The sequence below is a fragment of the Suricata suricatta genome, unplaced genomic scaffold (genome assembly GCF_006229205.1).
Source record: "Suricata suricatta isolate VVHF042 unplaced genomic scaffold, meerkat_22Aug2017_6uvM2_HiC HiC_scaffold_180, whole genome shotgun sequence".
NCBI lineage: Eukaryota > Metazoa > Chordata > Mammalia > Carnivora > Herpestidae > Suricata > Suricata suricatta.
Genome location: NW_021862660.1, coordinates 80526 through 96630, shown reverse-complemented (window position 1 = coordinate 96630; position 16105 = coordinate 80526).

Sequence of the window (16105 nt, the reverse complement as noted above, 5' to 3'; positions counted from 1 at the left end):
GCCTTATTTATAGCAGTCAACTGACATATATTTTGTTTGTTGTGTGTATCCCATACTGTATTCTTACCAGAAAGTAAACTAGAGAAAAGAAAATTTTACTAAGAAGATCTTCAGGAGTTGGGAGGTTTGGGTGCCATGGTCGGCTGAGCAACCAACTCTTGATTTTGGCTCAGCTCATGATCCCAGGGTTGTGGGATTGGTCTCAATGCCAAACTCCATGCTGAATGTGGAGCCTGCTTAGGATTCTCTCTCCTCCTCCTGTTCCCTCTGCCCCTCACCTGATCACATGTGAGTTCTCTCTCTGTCTCTCTCTTTCCAAAAAAAAAATCTTCAAGAGAAAATGTATTTATAATATTGTACTGTATTTATTGAAAAAATCACATGTAAGTGGTCCCACACAATTCAAATCCATGTTATTCAAGGGTCAACTCTGTGTGTGTGTGTGTGTGTGTGTGTGTGTGTGTGTGTGTGTGTGTGTATCCTTCTCAGATTCCTTAGCATATTATGATATACTTTAATTTAGTTTTATTTTATTTCTGAGTGCTACATTATGTCCAAGAAAGTACCTTCTATGTTTTACATTTTCTTAGTCCTTTTTTAGGACTGAGTTTCTACCACTTATTTTTTTTTATCATTTACTGAGGAATTAGTATTTAAGTCTCTCTAATTTTGAATTTATTTACCTTTCTAGATCAATTAATTTTTTACCTCATAAATTTTTGGAGCTCTCTTGTTATATGCATATTGTTTAGGATTATTATGTCTCTTGAGGAATTGACTCTTTTATCAATTATACATAGTTTCTTTTTACCCTTGATATTCTTTAAAACCAGTTTTTAATGCTTTTATTTATTTTTGAGAGAGAGACAGGGAGAGAAAGAGAGAGACAGCATGAGCAGGGGAGGGTCAGAGAGAGAGAGAGAGAGAGAGAGAGAGAGAGAGAGAGAGAGACACAGAATCCGAAGACAGGCTCCAGGCTCTGAGCTAGCTGTCACCACAGAGCCTGACACGGGGCTCAAACCCACAAACTGTGAGACCATGACCTGAGCCAAAGCCAGATACTCAACCAACTGAGCCACCCAGGTGCCCCTACCCTTGATACTCTTTATAATGAGGTTAACACATTCTGAAATTAATATTGCTGTTTCAGCCTTGAATTTTTTTCTTAGTTTTTTTTCATGATGAACTGTATTTAATCACTTTTTAACCTCTCTCTTTATATTTCTGTTAGTTTATTATGGAAAACATATAGTTTTTTCTTTTGTGTATAATCTGAAAAATCTGACATTTAGCTCATATATTTAGACAATTTACATTTACAATAATTATTGACATAGGGAAATTAAAATCAACTATCTTGTTATTTGTTGAGGTTGTTGTTTCTTTGACTTCTATTTTGCCTTCTATGGTTTTGTTTGAGCACCTTTAATGATTCTATCTATTGACTTTTGTATACACATTTTTATCTACTTTAAGTGGTTTCCTTAGGGTTTACAATATAAAAATTTAAATATGCTGTTTCTACCTTCAAATGATATTTTATTGCTTTACTGTAGCGAAATAGATATTCTAATACCTTGTCTCATCTTTTGTCATATACGTTACACTTAGATACGCTATAATCACCCAATACATTGTTACTATTACTACTTTAAAGGATCAGGTACCTCTATAGACATTAAAGTAAGAAAAATAAGTGTATTTTTACATTGATTTCCCTTTTGTTCTTATTTCTTTGTGTAGATCTAATATTTTGTTCTATAACATATCCTTCTGTCTGAAGAGCTTCCTTTAGCAATTCATGTTGCTAAATTCATTCCATCAGCTCTCATTTCCTGAGAAGAGCCTTATTTCTCTTCCCTTTTGCTGAATGTGATAGAGTCTGTACCTATGTACAGACACAGACTCACAAGCTAACAATGTTTCCTTTTTCTTTCCAGAATTCTAATATGTCATTCTTTTGCTTCCATGATTTCCGATAAATATGCTGTAATTGTTCTCTTTTGTCTAGGAAATTTCTTTTTAAACCATCTGATTACTCTTAGAATTTTCTCTCTCTCTCTGGGCTTGAGAAACTTGAATTCTAAATGTAACACTTAGGTGTGTGTGTGTGAGTGATATGTCTGGGTTTTGGTATTTAACTTGCTGTTCTTGGGCTTCTTGATTGTGCTTTGGGATTTGTCACTGTTTTGAAAAATCTTAAGCATTATTTCTTCTCTTCAAATAATTTTGGGGGCGCCTGGGTGGCTCAGTCAGTTGGGCCTCCGACTTCGGCTCAGGTCAGATCTCACGTTCGTGGGTTCGAGCCCCGCGTCAGGCTCTGTGCTAACAGCTAGCCCAGAGCCTGGAGCCTGCTTCCGGTTCTGTGTCCCCTTCTCTCTCTGCCCCTCCCCCTCTCATGCTCTTTCTCTGTATTAAAAAAAAAAAAAAAACATTAAAAAAAATTAAAAAAACAAACAAAAAAAACAATTTTGTTTTTGCTTATATTTTTTTTACTTTCATTCATTTTTTAATTTTTAATTTTTTTTACATTTGCTATTGGCCCTTAGCTCTTGGATGAATTGTTCTACTTGTATTGGTTTTGTTGTTTGATTTTTTTTAACCCTTTGTGTTTGTTTAATTTCAATTACTCTACATTCAAATTCACAGAATACTCCTTAGTTATGACAAATCTACTTATAAGCCTATCAAAATCATTCTTCATGTCTATTGTGCTTTTGATTTTCAGTATTTCCTTTTTCATCTTTCTAGAGTTTTTTTCTCTGAGGATATCCTCTACCTGGTCTTACATCTTGTCCATCTTTTCCATTATAGTTTTTAACATTTTAATTATAGTTATTATAAATTCCTTTTCTAATTGTAACATCTAAATCTGATCTTAATGATTGATGTCTCTTGTCAGACAATACCTATTCTTGCATTTTTGGTATGCCTCATATTTTCTTGTTGAAAGCCAGACATATTTTATAGGATAGCAGATTCTGAGGTAGATATTTATTATGCATGGGGAAGAATACTTGTTTTTGTTCCTGATGGATCTATAATGTAGGGATTTTGTACAAGTAACTCCAAATTCCTATAGGAGTATATCATTTTTTTCTCCTTGCTTCTCCTCCTTGAACTGTTCCTCAGAGAGTGCCGTTTTCTGAGAGCCATTCCAAATCTTCCAATGTCCTTTTTTACTTAAGGCTTGTTTATAAGGAAATGGGGATGGAGGCTTTCCTGATGTGATGATTAAGCTTGTATTTGGAAAACACAATGGATTTGCAAATCCCTTTTGGCCCTTGCAAGTAGTACTGCCTCCCCTCCAAGTATGGATCTCCCCTCCACCCAGTTCCTTTCCCCCATGTGCAGTAGGTGAATCTTAGGATCCTTTTGTTATAGAGTTGAAGTCCTTCCTTCTGAAGTTTAATTTTGTTACTTGGGTGAGATAAGTTAGATGAATCAGTAGTGGCCTTCCTTCCTCTCCTTCAACTGTGATGATATTCCAGCACTGTGCTGAGTCACAGGCCTTGGTATCCTTTTTCCTACAAATGACTCTTGTTCTGTGGGGGGAACTACTGGAAAGAAATCTGGCTGGAGTTGACAATGGCTACTATTCCCCACCATTAGCTTGAATTAAGTAAGGTACTTTTTCATATTCTCCCTAATCCTTCTTGCAAGAGCCTAGTGAGACTCCTGGAAGGAAAGGGTATAAACAAGTGGGAACTCTCCTATGACTCTGAACTTAGGAGTTTCATACTTTCATGCTAGCTCAACATTTTGTCAATGGTACTGGTTTCTCAGTCTATCATATTATATTATGCCCACTGACATTTACTTCATTTTAGTAAATGCTCAAGTTCTGTCTCTAGATTTCATATAACTCTGTCCTATGACCTGAGGTTTCTGATAAGTTCATTAATAGTCCTTAATTTGTACTTTCCTAATATTTTCCTGTAGAGTTGGGGAGACTACTTCTTCCAGCTCTCTTCATTTCTGAGGTGTTCTGTGTGTGTGTGTGTGTGTGTGTGTGCACACATGCATTTTAATTTTTATAATGCAGAGTCATTATTTTATATTTTTACCAATTTCTCAAACATAGTAAAAAGGATCACAAAATTGGATGTGCTTCAAAACTGGTGAAGCATATTATATATTTGTTGGGAAGAATAAAAATATTGCCTGACCCTAATGAATTTACTGATTTTGTGTTTTGATGTGTAGAAAGGCACAAGATGAATGAATCACTTTTAGGGTGATAAGAAAGCATATATGTTAAAATAAATAAATTGCTGCTACAGTTCAATGCTGAAATATTTATTCTTCAGAGAAGGTGTGTACTATGCAGGGTGATGCAAGGCAAGAGCTATAAAAATCAACATTTCCAAGTTATTTTTATGTAAATTTAGGGAAATTGTTACCATTCTAAAGGTCTTCATGTTTTCCTAAGAGTTTGAGAACTACAAATAGCAAGAGATGGTGCAACTAGTTCTTGGTGTTTAGATCCTAATCCCTGAAATCTACTTCTTGGAAGTTGTGAATGGATTTTAGATACCAGGATGAAGTAGTAAAATCATTGGCACAATTTGGATTAAAGTATAATGATTTTAAAATCCCTTTTATCTTTTTTCCTACGAATTTTCAATGTGTTGCCTATTACATTTTCAAGGTTGTTCATTTTATTTTTTCCAAGATTGGACATTTTAATATAAGAAAAAGTACTATTGGTTTGATTAATTTTAACTATAAAACACTTAAGTCATTATATTAACCAGCCATTCCATACTATCTTAAAACATAGTTTTGAAAAGAGTAATCATAAATTTGTCCCTTTTAAGATGATCAATAAATTATGTCTTGAATATTCTAGTTTATATAAATGTCTCCCAATTTTTTCTCACATGATCTATAATTGTAACAATCTTTTGAGCTTAAAAGTTGGAGGGGTGTCCTGGGTGGGTGGCTCAGTCAGTTAAATGTCCTCCTTTAGCTCAAGTGATGATCTCATGGTTTGATTTGAGCCCATGTTGGGCTTCTTGCTGACAGTTTAGCCTGTGCCTGCTTTGGATTCTGTGTCTCCCTCTCTCTGACCATACCTACTCATGCTCTGTCTCTCTGTCTCTGTCTCTGTCTCTCTCTCTCTCTCTCAAGAATAAATAAGCATTAAAAAACATAGAGAGTTGGAACAAGAACACTTTAGATAAATCGACGTACCTACTAAGTCATGAGAAATTTTTCATATTGGTCCTTTATTAAAACATTATCAGGGACTCTCACCTATATGTATTTGTGTTTGTGTATCCATTTGTTAAGGCGGTGACCATTAACTATCAATAGGTTTTAACATTCATCAAAATCTTTTCTCTCCAGATTGCTTATAATGCAAAACACATTGTAAGGATCTTGTCAAAAATAAGAACCCTCTAAAAGATCAAGAGAAAATGTTGAATATTTGACTTAATTTATTCTTGCTGTTGTTAATATGAGATGATGTTTTAAACAAAGACCTCTTGTTAGGTTTTGTATATTTTATTAGAATTTTTTTTAATGGGTTCAAACAGAATTATTCTTTATTCCTTTAAACACTTTATTATGTTTATCTTTTGATTATAGAAAAACAGTATGAAAAATAAGAAATCCAAATTCCAATCTCAGAACATAAAAAAAGTCATCTTCAAAGCCAACATTTTGTGAAACAGATTTGAAAACAAACTATCATCCCTATGGAGCTGTTAAACATGCCTTTTTCATGCTTAAAGTGTGAAGAAAACAGCTTCCTTGATAAGCACTATTGAGAGTCATGACCGTCTGGCAGCTTATTCATTAAAAATATCTGTAATTTACTTTTTAAAATTTTTGCAGACATCCAAACAGCTGCAATAAACTATAGCACTTATGTGTTGATGTGAGAACTTAAGGTGTATTTTTAATGTATAAAATATAAAAGACCTATTCTTATTTTAATATCTTCTCTTTTATGTCATTTCATTTCATGCTGAAACTTTCGTCAAAGTCATCATCCTTGTGAAACCTATATGTATTCAAATTTCAGTTATTTTTTATATTCACTGGATTGGCTGAATTTGCTGCCTTAGACTTATTTAACAATCGGAGACACTTATTATTGACACTTCACATTTCTATCACATAACTTTATCAATATCAACTTTCTTCCAAATTTAAAAAGGAGGGCACCTGGGTGGCTCAGTCGGTTAAGCACCAGCTTTAGCTCAGGTCATGATCTCTCATTTTGTGGATTCGAGCCCTGCATCAGGCTCTGTGCTGACAGCTAGCTCAGAGCCTGGAGCCTGCTTCAGATTCTGTGTCTTCCTCTCTCTCTGACCCTCCCCTGCTCACACTGTCTCTTTGTCTCTCAAAACTAAAGACATAAAAAATGATTTCTTCTCACAGTTTTATGTGTGTGTGTGTATATATATATATATATATACACACACACACATACACACATGTATATATACAAACATATAAATACATATACAATCAATGTATATGTATATTCATACTTGCATATTTGTGAATGTATGAATACATCTATGAATACCTATGAATCTTACTGGAAAGTGACTTTCATTGCCTCTGTTCAATTTTTGCATTTGGCAATGCTTTATCAATGCCTTCAAAGAAACTGTGAAATTAAAGACATCTTTTACTAGCTAATTAGAATATTACTTTTCTTTTTTGAAGAAAATATCCTTATTTTTCTACAGACAGTCATGTGCTTCTGTTAGGATCGAATAAAAAGACTGTCAAAGAACTAAAAAACTTATATATACTTCTTCCTTTAGTGATTTAAAGTTTTCAAAGTCAGAGAATTATTTTATTCCGCTCTATGAACACAAAAACATGAATATATAAGTGGAACACTAAAACCATGTTAACATGCATTTTTACAGTTGCTTATTATTATAAAATGTTTCCAGTTATTCTTATTTACTTTTTGCAAAACAGTTTGGAATATACAAATTTCAGAAGAGGCATGAATACCCAAAAGTCATATGAAAACATTTAATTAACTTAGTTAATTAAATACAGTTAAAGTACCTAATAAATATATTTTGGAAAAATTAGTCTAGAAAAGAGATCTCAGATAATTCTTCATTTATCACTTGTGATATTTGTTATTATTTCTATTTTCTGGGAATAGAAGATCCTGGGATCTGTTATGAGAAACAGGGCCTTGAACTGCTTTTCTCTTCAAGCTTGATAGATGCTCCTTGAAGCATGGACTTCATTGTCTTCCAAGATGCATTTCTACTGTGTCTGCCTTGGAATTAGTTGCTTTTTCCTTATCCAGCATTGGTTTTCGTACATCTCACAACTGGATTCTAGGAAATGAGCATCATTGCAAGTGTCCAGTACTTATTTAGATGACAAATTGGGGAAAGCTGTATTTCTTTAAAACTATTCAGAAAGATAAATGTATGTGTCGGAAACATCTTGGAGTGGAGTAGGAGAACAATGCTACCCTCACCCGCATTAAGATCTAGGCTTTAGTGAGGACAGATGGTCTTTAACCTGTCTTTTGATAAGAATTTGGGTCATGGTGATTATCTGAATGTGATAGTGAATTTGGGATCAGATCGAACACAAGTAATTTTCTTTTCTTTTGGCATCCCCTGGCCCTAATTTTCTCTTAAATATATAAAGAATATATTTTTGAAGTTGAGAATAATTAAATAAATATTGTACACTAGCATATTTTGGCCTGACACATTCCCAACAGCCCCCCTCCTAAAAGAGCATTGACACTCATAACCTCCTTGACACTCAGAATCTCTTCCGGGGAAGTATTTACTCTCACAGTTTTCCTTCCTCACAGTATCTACTGAAGAAGATAAAGTGACTTCTAATTTTTTATAATGTTTATTTTTGAGAGAGAGAGTAAGACATAAAGAGAGAGAGAGTGGAAGCAGGGTAGGGGTAGAGAAAGAGGGAAACAGAATCTGAAGTAGGCTCCAGGCTCCATGCTGTCAGCACAGAAAAGGCTTGAACCTACAAACTGTAAAATCATGACCTGAGGCAAAGTCAGATGTTTAACTGACTGAGCCATCCAGGTGACCCTAAAATGATTTCTAGGGGCACCTGGGTGTCTCAGTCAGTTAAGTGTCCAACTTTGGCTGAGGTCATGATTTCACGGTCTGTGGGTTCGAGCCCCTCATTGGACTCTGTTCTGACAGCTAGCTCAGAGCCTGGACCTGCCTTTAGATTCTGTATCTCCCTCTTTCTCTCTGACACTCCCCTGCTCGCGCTCTCTCTCTGTCTCTCAAAAACAAATAAAAAACATAAAAAAAAAAAGATTTCTAGTGCATTTGTGACTATAGTACTACAGAACTCAACTGTCTTCTATTGGCTAATGAAATGTACCATATATTGTGCATACCCCAGATGGCTCCATGATTACACAAATGGAAGACTGCACAGAGAAAAACATGCAGTTTATAGTTCTATATGTTAAGTGCTTTTATTCTGAAATAAGAAATATATTATTTAGGAGTTAAAATTCACCTTATGAATATTTTGTTTCCCTTTTAATGTGGCTGTTAACAAATTTTAGTTCTGTTTTTCTCTTCAAATTAAGGTTTTGTTTACTCTTCATTTTTGACATAGTCTTTAATGTTAAATTTTTGATAATTAAAAAACTTGGAAGAAGTATTTGTGGCATTTTTTTGTTAAAGAATTAAAAACAGATTTTGGTGCTAAATTTGAAAAACTATATAAAGAAAAACCTTCAAATTCTATGACTAAATCAAATTTTTGTGTCTTCATAAAACACTAAATATTGACTATCTTTTTCCAATTGTTTAATTTTGTTTTATGTTATTTTTAAATAAAACATTATATTTAGCCAAATGACATATTCTTTTCATGAATATAGGCTATTATTTAAATATCATTATTAGGGGTGCCTGGGTGGCTCATGTGGTTAAGTGTCTGACTCTTGATTTCAGCTCAGGTCATGATCTCACCATTCCTGGGATCCTGCCCTGCATCAGGCTCTGCACCGACAGTGCAGAACCTGCTTGGTGTTCTCTCTCTCCCTTTCTGCACGTCCCTTGCTTGTGCACACTCTCTCTCAAAATTATATCATTATTGGGAAGCCTAAGTGGTTCAGTAGGTTGAGCACCCTATTCTTCAGCTCAGTCATGATCCCTGTTCCTGGGATTAAACCCTATTTTGGGCTCCATGTTGAGCATGGAGTCTGCTTGAAATTCTCTCTCCCCTCCCCCCTCTGCCCCCTCCCCCCTCTGCCCCCTCCCCCCTCTGCCCCCTCCCCCCTCTGCCCCCCTCTCCCCCATCTCCCCCCCCAGTCATGCTCTTTCAAATAAAACAAAATTATTAACTGTAATTACATATTTTTCTATTTGAAGCATATTTCAAACATCTTTATATTAAAATTTTACATAATATATTTTAAACATCAGTCATATTCAATATTATTTTACCAGATATAAAACATTCCACTATATTTTACCTTTATTAAAATTGAGGAATCAACATTTTAGACAAAAATATACATGCACATATATACTTGTAAAAGTTTGGCATTATCTTTGGAATTCCATCATATTTGTTTCATAAATATTTCTACAAGCTACTATTTGCTCCTAAATATTTGGATAATTCATGATTCATATGTTTCCATTCTTGTTTTGGTAAAACTAGAGTGAATTTTCTGTGCTTGTTATGTAAGTATTAGCACTACGTTATTTCCTACAACTGTAAGTTTTTGATATTTAAACCTGAAAAAAAACCCCAGTATGATTAATATAGGGTGTGAATATATCCAAAGAAGTGTTGTTTCCATTTTTGTTTCTTCTTTTGTGTAAGTAGGGCAAATCTAAAATCTATGCTGGCCAAACATAATGTTCTGGGGTATGGTATTTAAACGGTTCACTAAAGTCACAACAGCATTCATCGAGTGACATGTTTTGTTGGAATATATTTTAAAAAGCTCATCCTACATTTTTAGATTACAATTTGTCTGATAGGGATCTTAGAAATTCAAACTACCACCTAAAATTTTATGGATACTTGCAAGGTCTTAACGAATCTCAGATATAAAATAGTTACAAGTGACATATCAGATCACCACTATCAGCATTGTTTATTTACTTCTTAATTTTCCTTTCACTTCTCCACATTAATGAGTAGATTGTAGCTTACTTATTTACTATGTTGAATAATATTTTGTCCAGTAGGTCTAAGAATGAGTTATGTAATTATTTGGTGATATATAGGGTGTTTTTAACTTTTCATTTTAGGTAAAATGCTATAAAGTAGGATTAAATTCTTCCTAAAACTTATTTTTGCTTAATGACTGAGGAGTACAATTAATCTTTGTACATTTGAGAAATATCAACAAATTATAATTTTGCCATCATAGTAGCCATTCTTTTGCAAAATGACCTTCTGTAGCTTTCCTTACAGCAAGGGGGAAATACGTAATTAAACCAACACTAGCAAAATAACAAAATGCTATTATGCCCTAGAAAAAAAATATGGGAGGAGTATCAGGTCTGAAATGGGGTGAGTTGCAAGGGAGAAATGCTTCAAAGAGAAAATAACATTTTACATTAAAAGGAGGCAGGATCAGCACAGTTGTAAGACACGGATAGTTCTATTCAGTGCAATAGGCAATCTGATTGTCTTCTCCTTGTAGCAGAGTGGGAGATGATACTTTCCTGCCATTGAGCCAAGATTTGGAGAATTATGTGTTTCTTCCTATACACGTGTAACAATGCCAGAATTCTGCTCTCCTTGCCTTTCTTTCTCTGCCCCAGCAATCATGGAAACACATGGTAAAAAGACTGGAGTTTAGTTTCTCTGGCAAGTTTTCTCAAACAGCAACATAATTTGCATGAAAAAGTTTTATACTTTTGGTGTTTTAAGTTCCTCTAATTTGAAGGTTGTCTGTTTCTACATTATAACCTAGAAGACACTAAGAAATATACCAACTGAACATAATGTGAAGGATTGTATGCAGAAGAGATCGGGATAAGGGAAAACTTTATGTTCAAATGTCAGGGATGAAAGAGGAAACATGGCATTTCATTGGAAAAAAAGAGCAGTTCAATATAGCTTGATTTTATAGAAAGTATGAAGGTGGAGTTGAAAAATTAGGCTCAAGTGTTTTGTATACAACATTTAGAAATGATATGTTTAGATTTTTATCATCAGGACAAATGGCAGCTAGTGACAAATTAGAAACAGGAATATTATATGAGTATATTTACAGATCAGAAAGTATCTTGGCTGTAGTATGAAAAATGCATTGGATTGATCAATTAATTAAGCATATGGGGAATGAGTAAGACTTTTTTTCCAGGAATGGAAGTGTTCTGTTTTGTTTTCCTTTTTCAGTATTTAAAAAAATATTGAACCGTTATTTTTACCCTTATTGTCTCTGATGAATGAATAATCATTTACTCTTTAGGTATGTGGTTTCTTCTCTTTATGTTGTCACTGTGACAACTTTAGTATTTTCTATCTTCGGTTTTTATGAGTTCAACTATGATTTGACTAGGTATGGTTTTCTTTGTATTTATCTTGCTAAGGGACAGCTAAACTCTAAACCTGTGTATTACTGATCCCCCCCACCCCCATTTTAGAAAAAATTCAATTATTATATCTTTAAATCTTTTTTTTTTCTTCTGCCTTACTCTCATTCTCTTCTCCTTCTACAATTCCTGTGTGTTAGACGTTGGGTATTTTATCCCAAGTTCTTAGAGTCTCTAATTTTCTTTAGTTTTTTCTCTCTGTTCCTTGGATTTGATCTTTGAAATTGGTAACTGCTCAAGTTCACAAAGTCTGTATTACTCATCCAGTGAAATGGTCATTTTAGTTATTATACCCTTCAATTACAGAATTTCTATTTGGCCCTTTATAGTATCTGTTTCTCTGTTGAAATTGTTAGGTTGAAGCTAGGCAAGGGACTCTGCCTCCGGCCTTCTTTCCAAGTCCTTGAATGGGAATGAGAGAGACAGGGGCTGGAAGCAAGGAGGGTGATACATAAGCTGCACGTTAAAAGTGCTGGGGGCAGGAAGGGTGGGGCACAACATCCTGACCTGGTGGTTTTCAAGACTTAGGGCTGACAGATCAAGAGTCACAGGTATGGAGCATGCTCTCTTCTTCCACCTCTGCCCCAGAGCAATCCCTAGACTTATAACACATTTGCATTGTGGGTACAGTCCCCCACCCCCAGGGAGAAAGGCTGCAATGAGGGTTCTGGTACAAACTCTGTAGTGTGAAAAACTCTCCCTCCAAGTCTATGGGAGGGGTTCCCCCAAGTGATTGGAAACAGCCTCCAATAGAGACCAACCCACTGTATGTCATTTCTCCTCCTAGCCCAGAGAGACCAAATAATATCTAATTCCAAAACAACCCAGGGCCAGTTGCATTTCCCACAACCTGCCTGCTTTCCTACCTTGCAAGAGTATGATTTCACTTTAGATAAACTGCTTTGTGCTTAGTACTTTCCTTCCGGCTGTCTTTGAGTGTGGATCCCCACCTTGAATCTTCTCAAAATCAAGGACTGAGACCTCCATTCACACATGTAGACTCTCTCACTGGTAACAAAATCACTTATCTATTTATTAACTAAGATTATATTTTTTAAAGTTCATGAACATATTTATGAATGGTTGCTTTTAAATCATTGTCTGCTAGTTTCAGTATTTGTGTCTTTTTGTTGACATTTTGGATCTTGGTGGATAACATTTTCATGTTTCATTGCATGTTCAATAAGTTTTAATTGTGTGCTTTATATGATCGACTAACTATTGGCGACTTTGGGCTGAGCTATCATCCTGTGGCATGTGCTGTGTTGATTTTTGTTGTTGTAGATAGTTGAATTACTGGCTAATCATTTGATCTTTTGTACTCTAAATTTAATATTTTTTAGGGCAGATATATAATTAAAGATCTTGTAAGGATGCAGGTCTGAAACTGACTCCATGAAACAATAGAAGGGCACACATTGCCCAAGGCAAAAGGGACCACCCTTGTAACATTTCTGGAGGGGGGGGGCTAAAGATGGAGGTTAAGACTAGTCATGCCCTACCTGAGGGTTCTGGGTCCCCTCTGTAACTGGTTAAAGTTACTGTCAATGATGTGATGCTATATTGATTGGACCCCTGTACCTGTGTCACAATTTCCTGTAACTCCCCCTTCCCAAACTCATAAAAGGCCCTGCCCCGCCATGTGGGGGCTCACTCCACGTGGATCCAGTGTGTTGTTGAAGTCTGTGAACCCGAGTTTAGGCTGGCCGGGCCTAAATTCATAATAAAGCCCTTTGCTTTTGCATGCGTGATTTGGTCTCCCTGGTAGTCTCTGGTTTTTGGGGGCAATATTAAAATCTGGGCATAACAATCTAAGGTGTTTTCAAAGCCCATCTAACCTGGCGTAACTCACAGTGCAATCTCTGCATTGTGTGAAAATGTTGTCAAGCTTTGATTTTCAACTTTGTTAGAGCAGAACTAGAAGATGAATTCTCATATGTGGTAACCGATTCTTACATTTAATCCTGGCATCTCTGCCAGATGCCTTTTGTGATAAATGTATTGTTCTTCTTTGGATCAGCCAATATCTACACTCTTCTAGTACTGATTGGCCTCTCCTGTATCCGCTTGTCTCTCAAATCTGCAGTAGGTTTGGTAAATGAATACCCTCCCTGATAAGCCTTGAGTTTTGCCCAGTGCATACACATCTAAGGATTCATGGGGGAACGTTCACAACAAATTCTGATGTTCTCTTTTCACCTACACATTTACTGTCTAAGGATCCACCCTGAAGTTTCTAGATTTCTCTTCTGATCATTTTGTGCAGGGAATCACCATGATTTTTTGGACTCTGGCTCAATGAGGCTTGGAGCAAGGCTAATCATGTGGTTCACCTCATGAGTTTTTCTTATATCATGTATAATGAACTTCTTGTTATCCAATACCTGAAAGAACTGCCTCTTTTGTCTATTTTAAAAGTGGTTTAATGCAGTAGGGCAAATCAAGTAGCACTTAATCTTTTACAAATGGAAGTAGAGTTCTACCTAACTTATTTTTGAAGAACAAATTGACAGAACAATAGTCTAATAAAAGTAGCCTACTGATTTTTTTTCCCCTAATTAAACCATCAGTATTATGTTTCTGGCAATGCCTCTCTGTATGTCCAGACAGTTCACAGATGGGATTGAAATAGCTAACGTCCATTTATAGGTAGAGGGACTCATAATGAATTTTGTTAACTGCCTCTAAGTTTTCCCTAGAGTTCCTATTCTTCCTTTGAGCACAGCACTCTTCTCTGTTAGCTTAGCTGGGCTTCTAACCTAGCTGAGCTTTGTTCACTCTTGTTTCAGCATTATTCTTTTCTGCTCCAATGCTTACACAGCCCAGTTTGTTTACTTTAGTGCTCTCCAAGCTTATTTTGCTCCCTGACCTTTCCAGATTTGTGCATTTATACTAAAGACATGATTGGATGCTGCTTTGGTAGATTTTGCTGAAGATACTTAAGCTGACCTGGAAAATGGTTTAGCCCACCAGATTTTAAAAAGACAAATGTATTCATTAGAACGATGACTTGCGGCAAATGTACAAAATTAATTTTTACAATTACCTTAATCTGTACAACTGATAATTTAGATTTAGAATTATGCTGAGTGGGAAAGGAGACTAAGCAATCCTAATAGTATGGAGAATAATTATGATATAGGTAAACACTATGGGAATGTAAGCTCTAAGCAGTTTCTGTGAGCTGCTTTGAATACAAATTCACAAAATTTGTGCACATTTTACTTTTTTAATGCTACTTTACGGTGAAGTCATTTGTTTTGGTCAGTTTTACAGATGCAGAATGGGTTATAAATATGAAATATTTGGGGTTGATTAGAATCATCTACTCATCATGATATCCTGGCAAAAGATGATAATCCTCACAACAGGAATTGGATCCTAGCAAAGAGGCATATGGAGAACAGCAGGACCAAAGTAAACATCTATCTAGGCTGTGTATTCACACTGTTCAGGCTCAATAAAAGGCTCTCAGATGTGAATTCTCACTTGAGGTTAAGATCCAGACTGGTAATTCTGATTCAAGCAAGAAATTAAGGAGCATCAAGAATATATACAATCACTTCTATCTGCTTTTGATAACCTATTTCGAAGACATTTTATTTACTCAATGTACATAATAATGAAATTGAGATTACCATATTAATATTAATATTCTATATTTTCAAAATTATTTTGAGTGAAATGAAGGGATTATAGACTTTTAAAAACATACTTCTATACTGTGCCAAATAATTCTTTCACTTCAAATAGTAAAGTTACACATTATATATTTCTCTATTATATAATGGCCAAAAAATGTTTTTTTCCCTTCTATTTCAGGTGATAAATCAACTTCAAATTAAATAAAGCTGAATTTATTCCTCATTTCACTTTAGAAAATTCTTTATATTTTAAATCAACATCTATCCGGGATTTTGAGTGCTAACCAGGCCCATAGCAATAGGCAGAATGGGTATAAGACTAGAATTCCTACCAGATGCCACAATGAATGCAATGAACACTGAAAAAGAAACAAAAATGAATTTTGATCTTGGTTTGTCACCGAATAGATAGATAATTTTATATGCAAACAATGGAGTATATGACTGTATATTCAAATTGTTTCTAGAAGTTAGACAGTACCATCAAATGCTGGCCATATAGGACACGAAAAATATATTCATTATAGTTATGCAGCAATGTTGTAGACTCTGGGTCTGGAGTTCTCTTTTGCTCAGCAAGAGAGCCAGATGCAGGATTAAAATGCAAGAGAGGCTAATGTCCTGGAGGAGACAAGAGCCCAAGTAAGGGTCCTTGCTCTGCTTTTGTTAGGATCAGAAGGCCTACAAGCATGGTGGATGTGCACAAAGAGACAATGAAACCTTAAACATGAACTCATGGGCGTGGAGGAACAGAAGTTTTGAAGATATGAGGTGTTAGGAGTTTGGGTCAATAGAAAATAAAATTTTGGTGCTGGGCAGAAGGTTGTTTACAGCTCACAGGAGGGGCCACCTCTGTTTACCTAAACTGAGGATAAGAAAGACGGGGCATGCTATCTCAGG